General features: G+C 44.7%; 1 protein-coding gene across 2 annotated transcripts in view; it reads right to left on the reverse strand.

The window, feature by feature from the left end:
* Positions 1-16,218, reverse strand: part of DCC (DCC netrin 1 receptor) — a 1,127,120-nt gene that overhangs the window by 961,927 nt on the left and 148,975 nt on the right. The window lies entirely within an intron of this gene.

Consider the following 16,218-nt stretch of genomic DNA (forward strand, 5'->3'; position numbering starts at 1 on the left):
AGTTCCAGACAGAGACTGCAGCTAGATTTGTGTTTTGAATAGAAAGGAGAGAACTGGGTAATCCCATATTAAACAGGACCTAAGGTATTTCCTACCCATTCCCAAGAAAACATGGAAATTATTAGTTGTCCTTTTATACCTAGGGGGCAAAATCCGAAATGTACAGTTACAAGATAGGGGATACCTGACTCAGTAAAACTATGAGTGAGAAGGATCTTGAAATTGTTGTCGCTCCCAAGCTGAATATGAGCCACCAGTGTGACGTGGCTGCAAAAAAGGCAAATGCTATTTTAGAAGAATAGTCTCCAAATCCTGTAAGGTATTAGTCCCCCTCTCTTGAGGGCTGGTTAGACTTCATCTTGAGTACTGTGACACCACTTTTTAAGAAGGATGCTAACAAACTGGAACAAGTTCAGAGGAAGGCAACAAGGATCATCAGGGGACTAGATTTAGGCTGAATATTAGGGGGAAAAGTCTGAAAAGAGCAGCACGACAATGGAACCAATTATCCCAGGAGGTGGTGAGCACACCAATGCTGAAGGCATTAAATAATTCAAGAGAAAACCTCTGTCAGATCTGCTTTGATTTGGATTCCTGCCTTGAGCAGGGGCTTGGACTGATGGCCTGATAGACCCCTTCCAATGCCATTATTCTGTGTTTCCGTGCTCTGCTAATTTCCCCATCACTCTCTAACCTTAGGCAGCCAGGGGCTCTCCACTTTTCCTTGAGTATACAAAACACAGTGCAGTTTACTCTTGGAGGGGGGGAAAAAAGCAACAAGTAATTTTTGGATGCTTCCGAAGGAAGCTACTAAGAACCCGCAGCCAATTCTGAAGCATGATGGCTGAGTTCATTTCATCCGCCACAAAATAGTTTTGAAAAGAAGAAATTCATCTTCAGGAGCTGGCACAGAAAATGAAAATGAATAAACAGATCGCCCTTTATGCTGCAGCCCTGCAATGTTCAATTTGTGACTCTTCACATTCAGCTACAGAAACAGAATAGGCAGATTTAGTCACACAAAGTAAGTGAATGTGAATCATTTATGCTCTGAATGCCGAGTCTGCAGTTTCTTGGTACCCTTTTAGGCGTGCTTTTCTACAAAGTGCACTTGAGCTCCGTAGTTTCCTCCCAACTCTCTTGGAAGACATCTCTGATGTAAGGAAATACGGTGAAGATGCTTTGGTATTTAGAGAAAGAATGAATGACAAAGCTAAAACCAGGGGTGAGAAAAGTTAACGGTTTTGGACTATAACTCCTTAAAGAGAGCCAAATCCTCTTCCCGTGCTCTGCTGTTTTGAGGGCTCTAATCCATAACAATCGTCTTCCATACAGTGGTGACTTCAGATGCTACCTTTGTGATGTGATGATACCTCAAGGAAATTGGCTGCTTCAAGAACTTTGTGGCTATCCCCACTTTACAGGAGAAACTGTTTAACGGATACTATTTGGCATATTCTGATCTTTCCTCATAGTACGTTAAACACTTAGGAAATGTATCCATGAAACCACGTACATGGCCAGGAAAGGCAAAGCTCTCATGTTCAACCTAGTTCAGCTTTTCATTTTTCTACTATCAAACTTTTTCTTGTTGCAGAGTTCTGAAGTTTTGGTTAAATTCCTCTAGCTAACTGCAGAAGTGCAGGGATTCACAGAGCAGAGTAATTTCAAATTTTCCAGATTAGTCCACCCCTTTTCTCATTAACTGGCACTTGCAGCCTCAATAACTCACTCTGAGACATTAGTAGGATGAAGAATAAACAACATTGGTTGTTCTGGGTTTTTCGGGCTCTTTAGCCGTGTTCTGAAGGTTGTTCTTCCTGACGTTTCGCCAGTCTCTGTGGCCGGCATCTTCTGAGGACAGCCGCCGTAAGATCGAAGCCACACAACTGAGTAAGCTCCCATCGCTTGTCCCAGCTCCTGCCAACCTAGCTGTTCGAAAGCATGTAAAAATGTTGAGTAGATAAATAGGTACCACCTCGGTGGGAAGATAACAGCATTCCGTGTCTAGTCGTGCTGGCCATGTAACCACGGAAACGGTCTACGGACAAAACGCTGGCTCTACAGCTTGGAATCGGGGATGAGCCCCACCCCCTAGAGTCGGACACGACTGGACTAAAGGTCAAGGGGAACCTTTATCTTTGTTGTTGTTTAATAGTTAAGTTGTGTCTGACTCTTCGTGACCCCATGGACCAGAGCATGCCAGGACCTCCTGTCTTCCACTGCCTCCTGGAGTTGGGTCAAATTCATGTTGGTAGCTTTGATGACACTGTCCAGTCATCTCGCCTTTGACGTCCCCTTCTCCTCTTGCCTTCACACTTTCCCAACATCATGGTCTTTCCAGGGAGACTTCTCTTCTCATGAGATGGCCAAAGTATTGAATCCTCAGTTTCACGATCTGTCCTTCAGTGAGCACTCATTTCACACGCTAGCAAGGTTATGCTCAAAATCCTACAAGGCAGGCTTCAGCAGTATGTGGACCGAGAACTCCCAGAAGTACAAGCTGAATTAAGAAGGGGCAGAGGAACTAGAGACCAAATTGCTAACATGCACTGGATTATGGAGAAAGCCAGAGAGTTCCAGAAAAACATCTACTTCTGCTTCATTGATTATGCAAAAGCCTTTGACTATGTGGACCACAGCAAACTATGGCAAGTCCTTAAAGAAATGGGAGTGCCTCACCACCTTATCTATCTCCTGAGAAACCTATACATGGGACAGGAAGCAACAGTTAGAACTGGATATGGAACGACTGATTGGTTCACAATTGGGAAAGGAGTACGACAAGGCTGTATATTGTCTCCCTGCTTATTTAACTTATATGCAGAATACATCATGCGGAAGGCTGGACTGGAGGAATCCCAAGCCGGAATTAAGATTGCCGGAAGAAATATCAACAACCTCCGATAAGCAGATGATACCACTCTGATGGCAGAAAGTGAGGAGGAATTAAGGAACCTTGTAATGAGGGTGAAAGAGGAGAGTGCAAAAAACGGTCTGAAGCTCAACATCAAAAAAACTAAGATCATGGCCACTGGTCCCATCACCTCCTGGCAAATAGAAGGGGAAGATATGGAGGCAGTGACAGATTTTACTTTCTTGGGTTCCATGATCACTGCAGATGGAGACAGCAGCCCTGAAATTAAAAGATGCCTGCTTCTTGGGAGGAAATCGATGACAAACCTTGACAGCATCTTAAAAAGCAGAGACATCACCTTGCCAACAAAAGTCTGCATAGTCAAAGCTATGGTTTTTCCTGTAGTGATGTATGGAAGTGAGAGCTGGACCACAAAGAAAGCTGACCGCCGAAGAATTGATGCTTTTGAACTGTGGTGCTGGAGGAGGATCTTGAGAGTCCCCTGGACTGCAAGGAGAACAAACCTATCAATTCTAAAGGAAATCAACCCTGAGTGCTCACTGGAAGGACAGATCCTGAAGCTGAGGCTCCAATACTTTGGCCATCTCATGAGAAGAGAAGACTCCCTGGAAAAGACCTTGATGTTAGGAAAGTGTGAAGGCAAGAGGAGAAGGGGATGACAGAGGATGAGATGGTTGGACAGTGTAATCGAAGCAACCAACATGAATTTGATCCAACTCTGGGAGGCAGTGGAAGACAGGAGGGCCTGGCATGCTCTGGTCCATGGGGTCGCGAAGAATCAGACACGACTGAACGACTAAACGAGCATCAAAAGTCAAGCAGTATCAGTATTATTTTGATAATAAAAACGGTGGCATTTTAACCAGGATGCACTTACTGATGTGTCTATTACTATAAATGGATACTATTTCTCCTTTTTCTTTCTTTCTTTTTTTGCCAGGTGTTACAGTTAATGGCATAGGAAAAGCTGACATATGGCAGCTGTATTATTCCATCACAAACGCAATCAGAAGTGCATTAGGGTTTGATTTGTTATTACCCACCCACCCTTGTCTCAGTTTATTTATTTACTTATACTAGCTTCGCTCTGGAGAAGAACATGTTGCTTTATGTCATCTGAAAGAAACTGTGAAGAGCATTGTCATATTTATGGCAATCTACAGGTTTCCTGCCCTGTGCCCTTGTCAAGACTCTTTTATTCCCTGAACAGTTGATTAGCTGGGGGCGGGGGGGAATTCACACTTGAAAAGCTTTGAAGGGCTTGAAAAAGCTGCTTTCCCAACCTAACAGCTTGGGGTCTGCATTCCGATGAGACTCTTGTCAACCTCTGCACAACTGCACTCCCTGCAAGAACACAATTTCAATGGTAAATATTGGGGGAAACGATAGAAGTAGAGCCACTGATCAATGGGACTTACATATCACTTGACTTAACACATCCCATTTTTTTTCCAATGGATCTGCTGTAGTTGGGACTATCCATTGGATTTAGCCTGGGATTGCAATTCTTCCAGTGGCCAGTAGTCATGATAGATAGTAGATGCTAGGGGTTCTAGGCAAGGATCATAGAATCATAGAATAATGGTGTTGGAAGGCGCCTATCAGGACATCGAGTCCAAGCCCCCCTGTTCAAGGCAGGAATCCAAATCAAAGCAGATCTGACAGATGGTTGTCAGAGTGTTCACCACTTCCTGAGGTAATTGCCATACTTGCTCTAACAGTCAAGAAGTTTTTCCAAATATTTGTCCTAAATTTAACATCCTGTAACTTGAGCCCATTATTATGTGTCCTGTACTCTGGGATTACCGAGAACGGATCTTGCCCCTCCTCTGTAGGACTACTGTTCAAGTAGTTGAAAAGTGCTATCCTTTCTCCCCTCAGCCGTCTTTTCTCAAGGCTAAACATGGCCAGTTCTCTCAGTCTTTCCTCCTAGGGCTTGGTTTCCAGTCCCCTGATCATCCTTGTTGGCCTTCGGTGAACTTCTTCCAGTTTGCTGAACTTCAGTTCACACCATAGTCACACAAGCTAAATGTTGCCTTCTTATCCCCTACTGAGTTTGTATCATAAATTTGCAGTCACATGATGCACAGCCATTAGCAAATCATTTGCCCAGCGAGCGTGCTAATTGTGGATCCTTTTTCACTCAGCGTGAGTTTTCTACTCTTTTTTTGGTTGTGGATCTTTTCATTAAATTACTAGTCTGTAAGCATTTTATTTTTTAAAAAAAAAAATCTGATATAAATGAAAACATCAGGTTTTTTTAAATTTAAACTGGATTTTTTAAAAAAATCTAAATTGGATTTTTTTAAATAAAATACTTATTGACTAGTGATTTCAATCGTGACTTCAATCAATTTGACTGAAATCAAATCCACCTTGCTGGAAAGTAAAAAGAAAAATAGAACAAAACAAAACAATCCCCACTCATAACAAAACAAAACAGCCATCTTCATCTCTTTCATGAAATTACAAACGAGTTCCCTGAAGGTGGCTGCCTCAGTTTTCCTGCAGGAGGGTGGAGGGCAGGGAACAGCAGCAAAGTCATCTCTTGTACACAGAATGGACGGAAGCACCATCTTTTCATCTGGAAGCACAAAGGCAGATTCAGGGGAGGTAAATATATCAACCACAGCTAGTTGTGATGTGATGGCTAAATGAAACTTCTCTGTACAAATGCAGTACTCCTCTCCGTAAGAGGTCCTTCAGATAAATAGCAGGGCATTGATGTTTCCATCAGGACCTCTTATGAAGCTTCCAAGAGCCATCTGCTTGAGCTTCAGAGCTCAGAGAAGTGTTTGTTTTTCTGACTAGAACAGCTGCACCTGGGAGCTTTGGTGGTTGACAGACAGGCTGCAAGGTGCATAATTCCTACCCTTGATCTAGAACTGTGTTTCTTAGCATTTTTGAACAGGTTGGATATATATTGGGATGCAAGATGACCCAGTAGCTGGGGATGTAAATGTTCACTGGTCTCATACTAGCACAGGACAACAACAACATTATTCTCCCCAAGGTGCGGCAATTTCTTGTACTTTCAGCAGAGAACACAAGGGAGAATAAAAAAGAACTGTTGCGCAAACTGAGCAAAATTGTGCAAGGTGGTGCTTTTAATGCAAATCATGCAATGTGTGCAAAGTGACGATGGCAGCTGTTTTGTGGCCTTGACTTTTAAGTCTTAGAAGTAGAAATTTAACACCAACAAAATTAAATGCTAATTTAGTTAAATAAATTAATTAAATAAAATTAATGCTAGTTATCTGAATGTCTGTTGTAAATGTGAGAAGGAAATTGGTACATACTTTCATATGTGGTGGGAATGTGAAAAAGACATAGAACTGAATCCTGAGATTGCTTTGTTATCAATATTTGAGAATGTGGAATATGATGATGATTAAAGAATTGATAACTAATTGATTAATAGCAGTGAGATTAATAATAGCTAGGCAATGGAAATCAAAATCTGAATTTCGAATGGATGAATGGTATAATGAAATATGGAATACAGCTATAGATGATAAATTAACTTGTAATCTAAAGGTTAAGAAAGGAGAGTTGAAAAAGAATAATTTTTTATGAAATATGGGGCAGATTCTTGGAATATGTACTAATAAGAGGAAAGGGAAAAGCTCCAAATCAAGAATCAATGCAGTTCTGGAGAAGAGAACAATAAAAGAAGAGGAAGAATACAGATGGAGGAAGAAGAAGATTATTGCAAGGGTGGTGGGGAACACAGTTAAATTGTATTTTGGTTTGTGTATTTTATGTTTATGTTTTAGTTAAAATAATAATATATTAAAAAGAAATAGAAATGGGCAGGAATCGGCAGGTCATGCCAGTTCGTTTGTTAGCTGAACAGGTGTTTGACACTTCAAAATTCCACCTCCTCTAGTGGGCACTCATGCCGAGGCAGTGCCTGGAGCAGGTGGGGCAGGGAATCCAGGCCGGCGCCCCCTGGAGGAGATGGGGCTTTTAAGCGCCAAACACCTGTTTAACAGACATAGAGAGACTATATGATGAAACAGCCACACAAGAATCTGAGATAAAGGGACAATGGGGTTTGGGTTGCATCTCACACCTAGGAGTGATTTTAGACTCCTGTTTGGTATGCAGTCCTTTGGAAGCTTTATGCAGAGAGGGTTTCCGCACATCATGTTGACCTTAACAAGACAAAAATACTCTTTGGCCTGCTCTCATGTGGAGTCAAGGAATGGCACCTAGATTTTTTTTTTCATAGATAGGTCTCATCAAGTTGAGACAACTTTAATTGATGAGAATAAGTGATTTGAGTGAGCATTTGTTATAGACCTTCCATCAACCGAGCTTGAATTACTTACTTTATTCCACCGTAACTTGTCTGTAATGATACTGAGAGCGATAATCTGAAAGAGTCAACTGAGCTCTGGACCACTCTTGGGGGGAAAATGCTGTTGTAGACAACCCCTCAATATGCCTAGAAAGCCAGTTTTTCATGGTGCAGCTGATGGCTGTGTACCTTGTGTTCAACTTGACTCCCAAAGGGAATTGCTGCAGCTTGCACCCCAATACCGTAGAAGACAACATTGGGGGTTCTGGACCAGATAAGATCAGTAATGCTTCTGATTAAAATTATATTCAAGGGAACATCCTATTTCTTGCTTTTAACAAAGCAGGCAGTTTTAAACACAACGTAGATGACAACTCTAACACCTATAATTTTCATCCTTTAATCTGAAATCCATTGGAAGGACAAATATGTATTTAGGCTGTTTTTCTCTTCTGCTCAGTGTTAGGCAAGCACTGTTTCCTCAATATCTAGGTGAATACATCCAATGTCAGATTCTTTTTCTTTATAAATGTATCCTCCCTCTATTCTTGTTAAGCTCAAATCACCATGTCTTCCTACCACTGATTATATACCTCTGACAAATCAGCAGGTTTAGAAAAAGCAATGGCAGTTGGGTGCAGAAAAAGAATCTTAAAACCAACAGTATTTTCTGTCCCTGAAAATGGAGTTGCCGGTCCATTGACTTTTTTTGCTTAACTGTTCAGCGCTAAGCAATCAAGAACAACTGATCAAATTTCTATTCATGATATAAAAACAAGCATAATTATCAATTTCCAGCTGCTGGCTGTGCACCTTGGACATAGGCTCCATTGCACGATCAGTTGTACAGCCAGCACATGACCAGGTATACAATAAATGCCTTCTATAACTTGCCTGATTGCTCTTCTGTGGTTGCACAACAAAGAGATGCTGGATTTTTCCATTAAAACAAGGCTATACAATATGTCCCTGCTTGTTAACAAAGGTTGGAAAAGTTACTTTTTTGGACTAATTGTCTTGGGATGCTCCAGCTAGCATGACCTGTTTCACATTCTCCTGCCTTCCATTTCTTTTTCTTTTTAAGTCCTTTTCACTCTCCTGATAGAAAAATATGTACATTTTGGAGAGAATTATAGAAAGGAAGGAAGGAAGGAAAGAAAGAAAGAAAGAAAGAAAGAAAGAAAGAAAGAAAGAAAGAAAGAAAGAAAGAAAGAAAGAAAGAAAGAAAGAAAGAATCAAACCAACTAACCAAACAAAGCAATCCCTAACTCAATTAAATTCTTGCTCCCTCTTATCCTCCTGAATAACTGCCCAGGAAGTTCTTACTGTCATCCCCACATCAAATAAATCATAAAGGATTTCTTTCCTTTTATTTGTTCTGAAGTACCCCCTTCAAAGGAAATAGATTGCCATCCCTATACGAAATTATTTGGCAACAAAATGGAAGTTCGCTCTACAAATAAATGAATTCAGATGATGAATCTTGGTTTTATTGTATGGCAAAAATTAAAATGAAGAACACCTACAACATCAGAATGGGAAACAAGTCTTTTAACCTTTTTTCTCATGGGGCTAATAAACATAATTCAGTTCGTCCAATCTCCAAGCAAATGGAAAATACATTAAACATGAGGTGGGAAGGCCTCAGAGAAAGACATCTCTTTCATATAGTCCTTTTATCTCCTTCTGCTGTAATTTAAAGGAATGAAATGCCACTGGGGCAGTTTAGCAATCATCTACCAAGCCATCCTAGTAGCAAAGAGTCAAGTGCTCATTACAAGAAAGCTAAAATTTTGAAAAGACACTCCATCCAGTCTTTCTCTCTCCTTTTGCTCTGATTTTTTAAAAAACTTCTCTTATTCTTCTGAGGAGTGTCGCCTCACTTGTGAAAGAGCAATTTGCAAAAACAGAAATATTCACCATCTCCCTCTTGCAAACTGTAGATAATTCCCAGCCCTGCAAATTTTATGACTTTGATCAGCATTTAGGTGTTCTCATTCTGAATTACAAAGTGAGATACAGTATTGAAGCTGGTGGATGCACAAAACCTTCCCTTTGTTATTTCTGCCTGCCTGCCTGCCTGCCTGCCTGCCTGCCTGCCTCTCTCTCTCTCTCTCTCTCTCTCTCTCTCTCTCTCTCTCTCTCTCTCTCTGTGTGTGTGTGTGTGTGTGTGTGTGTGTGTGTGTGTGTGTGTGTGTGTGTGTGTGTGTGTGTGTGTGTGTGTGTGTGTGTGTTGGAGAGAGAGAGAACTGTTACTGGGATTTTATTTATTTATTTATTTATTTATTTATTTATTTATTTATTTATTTATTCATTCATTCATTCATTCATTCATTCATTCATTCATTCATTCATTCATTTAGACAGACAGACAGACAGACAGACAGACAGACAGACAGACAGACAGACAGACAGACAGACAGACAGACAGACAGATAGATAGATAGATAGATAGATAGATAGATAGATAGATAGATAGATAGATAGATAGATAGATAGATAGATAGATAGATAGATAGATAGATAGATAGATAGATAGATAGATAGATAGATAGATAGATAGATATGTAACAGCATAAAAACCAATGATGCATAGACCATTTCCCAGTGATAGTAGGGCAGTGGGCATTTCATCAACCAACGTCTGTCTGAAAAAGCCCACTAAAGAGAAATGGTTCAACTTGCCCTACTCAATGATAACAGGGAGGAAGCCAGGTTTAGCTCCTCTGAGAGCTGCTTCCATCAGGTTGGAGTAACTACAGAGAAAGCCCTTCCTCTCGCAGTTTTGCAGACCTCCTTTGGGGTAGCTACACAGAGGAGCCCGGCCCTGGGAGCATCTGGTGATTTCGGCAGATGACATTGGAGAGAAACGCTTCGACATGAGCAAAGCAAGCTGTGAGCTCCATCTTGATTTCCCCACCATGCAACGAGGCTCCCAAGCGTTCTGGGGGAAATAAAGATAAAGGTGGTGATGGTTGCAGCTGCTGTCCTGGGCTTTTCTCTTTTCAGTGCCAAGATTCCTGTCACCTGCCCTGTTGTGGTTAGTTTGGACTTACTACTGCCCAGGACTGGCCAGTGGATTTTGCTGCCCAAGGTGACAGACAAGATGATATCACTCTCATTCCATCTACAATACAGTAACAGCTGACTTTTATCTCAACACTGACAATAGGAACATTCTCCAACATTCTCCGCACAGCAAGTTAAGCCAGGGCACATGGGACGTCACTCCATCTTCCAAGCAATAGAGCCACCAGGGCTGCTGCCACCCCACCACATTGTGTGGAAAAACAACAACGGGTGCTCTTCAACCTACTATTGCCAATCATGGAAGGCTGGCTGTCTAACTGCTGCTAGCTATGGAATTACCATCTACTACAATGGTCCCCAAACTTAGGAAACCCTGGGTTTTTTAGACTGCAATTCCCAGAATCCTTCACTGTCAGCTGTGCTGGCTGGGGTTTCTCAGAATTGCAGTCCAAGGACATTTGAATTTCTCAAGGCTGGGGAACCACGGACTGACCATACCATTCCTTCCTGTATCTCTAGGGGAGAACGCTGCTAGATCAGAGAATCCTATTTCTGAGGTAAAAATTGAGATAGACATGAACCATACCTAGGTGAAAACTTGAAACTCAGGTTTGGGTCCTTGTGATATCACAGAGGGCCCTTATGATGTTAAAGGACTCCTTATGATGTCACAAGAATTAAGCAGACTGTGGGAAGACATAACTGATTGTTGAAATGGCTGACTGCTACAGCTTAGAAATAGCTTGTGATGGAGGACTTCTTTCTCTCTCTCTCTCTCTCTGGAGATTCGGTATGAACATATGAGCCGCCTAGCAGAGGTCTCTGTGCCAAATGACAATGCCCTGTGACTTTAGTGTAGCCTTTTCAAGAAGCCATCTTGACAGACTCAAATCAGAACAAAGGTTGACTTCGCCATGCAAAGATTATTAACATTTTGTCTGTCTTCTCCCACAGAACCGAGTCTTCAGAAAATCCAAGGTTATGAATAAATATATGTTATTTGGAGTACGTTTTGTTCTTCTTCTTTCTTTTTTAATCTTTCAGAAGGACAGCTGAATACGACCAGTCTCTATTAATGTCCGTTTGATTGACTCCACCTAAATAGCTTTTTGGGAGGCACAAGCCACTTTGCTATGATGGATGGCTGTAGTTTATGGCACAATACCTCATTTGCAGGCCAAGTTTGGAACCATTTCACTCCCTGGCCAAACTCAGACAAATTCTCACAGCATCATTATCGCATTCTAAACTCATTAGAATGAAAGGAGGGAGAGGGTGGACTGGGGATTTATGAAGTATCCACTAATCTCATTGTGTCAGAAATGAAATTCAATTTTCTGTTCAGGGACTTGACCCAGCTTGAACTTCGGTTTCCTATTAACCACTAAGTTCATTGAGAAGCCATGTGAGGGAGGGTATGAGGCCAGAGACAGGTACTCACAGAGAAGTTAGGAATGTAGCAGAGCTGTCAGTCACCAGATTTCACATAAAGTGAAGTTTCAGAATGAAACGAAAGGTTCTCAAGAAGGCTGAGAAGAGGGGGGAGAGAGAGAGAGACACACACACACAAAGACACACACAGAGAAGTGTTTGGATACGATGAGAGAAATTTAAGTGGTGTGAATTTGTGCCTGAGAGTCGAGACACCCTGACCTGTTGTCAAAAGCAAAATTTAATGGTGAATTTGGGAACTCCATTTTGAACAAAGCAGCTACAGAACCTCTCTCGGTGCCTAGGCCCTTCAACACTTACACAGGGACGGACGATAATTTCTTTAGATTCCCAGCAAAGCTATCAGTTTCACATGTCTTGAGACTTGTGAAAGAAAACGGCTTTGCCTTTCAAAGTCTGCAGTTTCTGAGGGCAATTTCTCTTTGGTGAAATGAAATCTATAGAAGACCGTGGGATAGAGAGGGGGCTTGTGGAGTTTTATGAAGTCACATTTCATGATTCATCTAAAACTCGGAAAGATACATGATGCGATTGCAAGCCCCCAAACCAGAAGGGCTTCCAACAGCTACCTACATCCCACGGCCATGCTGGTATGTTGCTACTGCTGCTTCAAATGGTGAGAAGAGCTACCGACTGCACTGTGGGTATCATCATCATAGGCATCCTTCAGTCTCGAGAGACTATGGTAACATGCTCTGAATCGAGGAGTGTCCTCTCCAGAGCATGAAGCCCGGGTAAGGTAATATGGAGGATAGGCTGTTACCCAAGCAGCAGATCCCCCCTCTCCACATTGCTGAAATGGTCCAATGGAAAGGCAAGAGCCAATACAACTGGTTCCAGCAACGTCGCAGGAGTTGGCAGAATGACACATGCTGCCAGGAAGGCACTGTGGGTATACCAAATATCTTAAAGATCTATAGGAGAGGTTGTTCTGCCTCTACACAGTCTAGTCTAGTGAATGTCAAGACTCACCCAGTAGACTAAGCATGAGGCTGGTGGCCAGGAGACATTTAAGCATGAGGTTGGCAGGCAAATACCTATTAAAGCCTACCCCACATCAATAGCACCCTTAGATCCCTAGACATGGGTATATTCCCCAAAACCAAAGAATCAGATTCTTCCTCCACAGAGTGAGTGCATATCTTTAGGATAGAAGGGGTGGCCTCTTAAGGCTCGGCAGTTGTTCAGCAAGCAGGGAACAGATCATGAAGAAGATGAACTAGAGGAACAAACTTGAAAAGACCTCAGTTCAACTTCAGTGACTGACTGACTGGAAGGACCTTCCTTAGTTTGAGCTCTCCATGGTTCTGCAACCCTTTTTTGTCTCTCTACCTTTTTGGGCACACTGGCACCAGCCCAGAAGTCAATCCCAAGAAATGGAACTATGCTTGGCTTTATTAAGATGGTGGCCTCTGGTACTTCTGGGGGAGCTGGTGGGGCAGCTTTTCCAGAATAAAGACAATTACAGGGAAAGTAACTTATCAGCTTGCCTTAAACAGCATTTTGACCATACAGAATAACCTAAGTCGCAGAGCGAATGAGAGCACAAAATGGGATATTTATCTTTTCTTTTTCTTCCTTATTCTGTCTGGTATGGAGGGGGAGGCCTGTCTGACCAGCAAGGGGCCTTTCAACATCCCTGTGGTTATGGGTAGAGGGCGATATGGCGTTGGCGCAGCCCCCACTCGTGTTAGTAGAACGGTGAACAGATGTTTGAAGGCTGTTCACTGTTCTGAGGCTGCGACCAACCCCCAGAATCGAGGTAACCAGTTCAGCCAGCCCTCCACTCTAACCCTGCTGCTGTTGAATGCCAGGTCTGTATCCAACAAGCCCCAGCTAATTCAAGATCTTATTCTGGAGGAGGATGCAGACCTGGCATGCATAACCGAGACGTGGCTTAATGGGGAGGGTGGACCTCCTCTGGCTCTCATCTGCCCGCCCGGTTATGATGTCCAGCACCAGGGTAGACTGGAAGGGCGGGGGGGGAGTAGCCATTGTATATAAATCCATCTTGGAGGTTACCAGGCGCTCCTCGGCGGTAAGGCCTGGTCTAGAGGCCCTCCACGTGTCGATTGGGGCCAGGGATGGAATTGGGATCTTGCTGGGCTACCGTGCTCCCTGCGGCCCAGCCACTTCCCTTCCGGAGCTGGCTGACTTTGTCTCCGCGGCATTGTTGGGATCCCCGAGGCTTTTAGTCTTGGGTGATTTCAACGTGCATGCGGAGGCAGAGGTTACTGGGCCAGCTTCTGAGTTCTTGGAAACCATGGCTTCCTTGAACATGTCCCAACATGTCAACGGCCCCACCCACGTGGGCGGTCACACACTGGACCTGGTCTTTTCCTCCAATTGGGGGGAGAGTGGTCTGATGGTGGCGGACCTGGTGTCAGTCCCCTTGTCATGGTCAGTCCACCACCTGATTAAATGTAACCTCACAGTGGCTCTCCCCCCACGCAGGGAGCAGGGGCCTATTGCTATGGCCCGCCCTCGAAGACTACTGGATCCGATTGGTTTCCAAGATGCCATGAGAGGGATTACCGCTGACCTGGCTAGCGCTCCTGTCGACGTTCTGGTGGATAGCTGGTCTACCGCTGCCACCCGGGCAGTGGACACGATCGCGCCCAAACGCCCTCTCCGACGCAGAACACGTCCGGCGCCCTGGTTTTCCCAGGAGCTCCGGGCGATGAAGCGAATAAGGAGAAGGCTAGAGCGTAGATGGAGGAAGAATCCGACGGACGATAACTGGATAGCCGTTAAGGTCGCAACTAACCTTTACCTGAGTAAGGTGAAGGCTGCCAGTAGATCATTCTTCGCTAACCGGATAAGCGAAGCATCCAACCAGCAGGCGGAACTTTTCCGTATAGTACGCGACCTATCCGGAGTTGGCCCGGGAGATCGGCCTCCCCCTAGTTTTTCTCCGGACCAATTTGCGGCATTTTTTAAATCTAAAGTGGAGGCCATCCGCCGGGAGCTCTCTCCCTTTTTAAATACAGTGAATCGAGCTGAGATGTCCAGCGCTCCGTCTTGCCCGGTTATTTTTGATTCTTTTCAGCCAGTTACACCTGACTCTGTGACCAGAGTGCTTGACCGCTGTCGGGCCACCACCTCCTCCTTGGACCCTTGCCCGGCCTGGCTAATCAAAGCAGCCAGGCCGAAAACAACCGAATGGGCCACAGCTATAATAAATGGGTCTTTCCTTGAGGGCAGATTTCCATCTGCCCTCAAGGAGACACTCATTAGGCCCATACGAAAGAAATCTAGTTTGGCGGCGGACGAAATTGGCAATTACAGGCCCGTCGCCAATATTTCTTTCATGAGCAAAGTGGTGGAGAGGGTGGTGGCAGACCAGCTTCAGGCACTCTTGGATGAAACAGATGCACTGGACCCATTCCAGTCGGGCTTCAGGCCGCGCCACGGGACAGAGACGGCATTGGTCGCCCTGTATGATGACCTGCTGAGGGAGGCCGACAGGGGCAAATTGTCTCTGTTGGTCCTCCTCGATATTTCGGCGGCCTTTGATACCGTCGACCACGGTATCCTCCTGGGGAGGCTCTCCGAGTTGGGAATCGGTGGCCTGGCGTTAGCCTGGCTCCGTTCCTTCCTGGAGGACCGTCCCCAGAGAGTTCAGCTTGGGGAGAGGGTCTCGGCCCCGTGGAGCTCCAATTGTGGGGTTCCACAGGGTTCGATTATCTCCCCAATGCTATTTAACATCTATATGAGGCCGCTAGCGGGGGTCATCAGGAGGTGTGGAGCGATGTGTCACCAGTACGCTGATGACACTCAGCTCTATATCTCCTTTTTGCCAACTGCAGGTGATGCCGTCCTGACCCTCCAGCGCTGCCTGGAGACTATACTGGAATGGATGCAGGAAAATGGTCTGCGGCTGAACCCGGACAAGACGGAAGTCCTGAGGGTGGGGCCCCCCGTGGTTGGTGGCCTGGTTGGCCCTCTCTCCTTTGGGGGGGCGACCTTGGCCCCGGTGAGCGGGGTCCGCAGCTTGGGCATACACTTGGACCCGACGCTCACCATGGAAACACAGGTGACGTCGGTCGTCCGCTCCGCCTACTTCCACCTCTGGTGGATTGCCCGGCTGCGGCCCTATCTCGACACGGGGGCCCTCACTACCTTAGTACACGCACTCGTAATCTCAAGATTAGATCACTGCAACGCGCTCTACGTGGGGCTACCTTTGAGGCTGATACGGAAACTTCAGATGGTGCAGAATGCAGCAGCCAGACTTCTCACCGGTGGGAGAAAATACCATCACATCTCTCCCATTCTGGCTAGACTGCATTGGCTGCCCATTTGTTTCCGTATCGACTTCAAAGTTTTAATGCTCACTTATAAGGCCCTAAACGGTTTGGGACCTCGATACTTGGCGGAACGCCTTCACCCACCAAGTTCTACCCGAACCACCCGCGCGAGCCAGGAGGTGAGGCTGAGGGGCCTGACGCCGAGGGAGGCCCGGAGAGAGAAGACAAGAAACCGGGCCTTCTCAGCGGTGGCTCCTCGCCTTTGGAACAATCTCCCTCCTGAGATTCGCGCGGCCCCTTCGCTG

The sequence above is a fragment of the Pogona vitticeps genome, chromosome 2 (assembly GCF_051106095.1).
Source record: "Pogona vitticeps strain Pit_001003342236 chromosome 2, PviZW2.1, whole genome shotgun sequence".
Classification (NCBI taxonomy): Eukaryota; Metazoa; Chordata; class Lepidosauria; order Squamata; family Agamidae; genus Pogona; species Pogona vitticeps.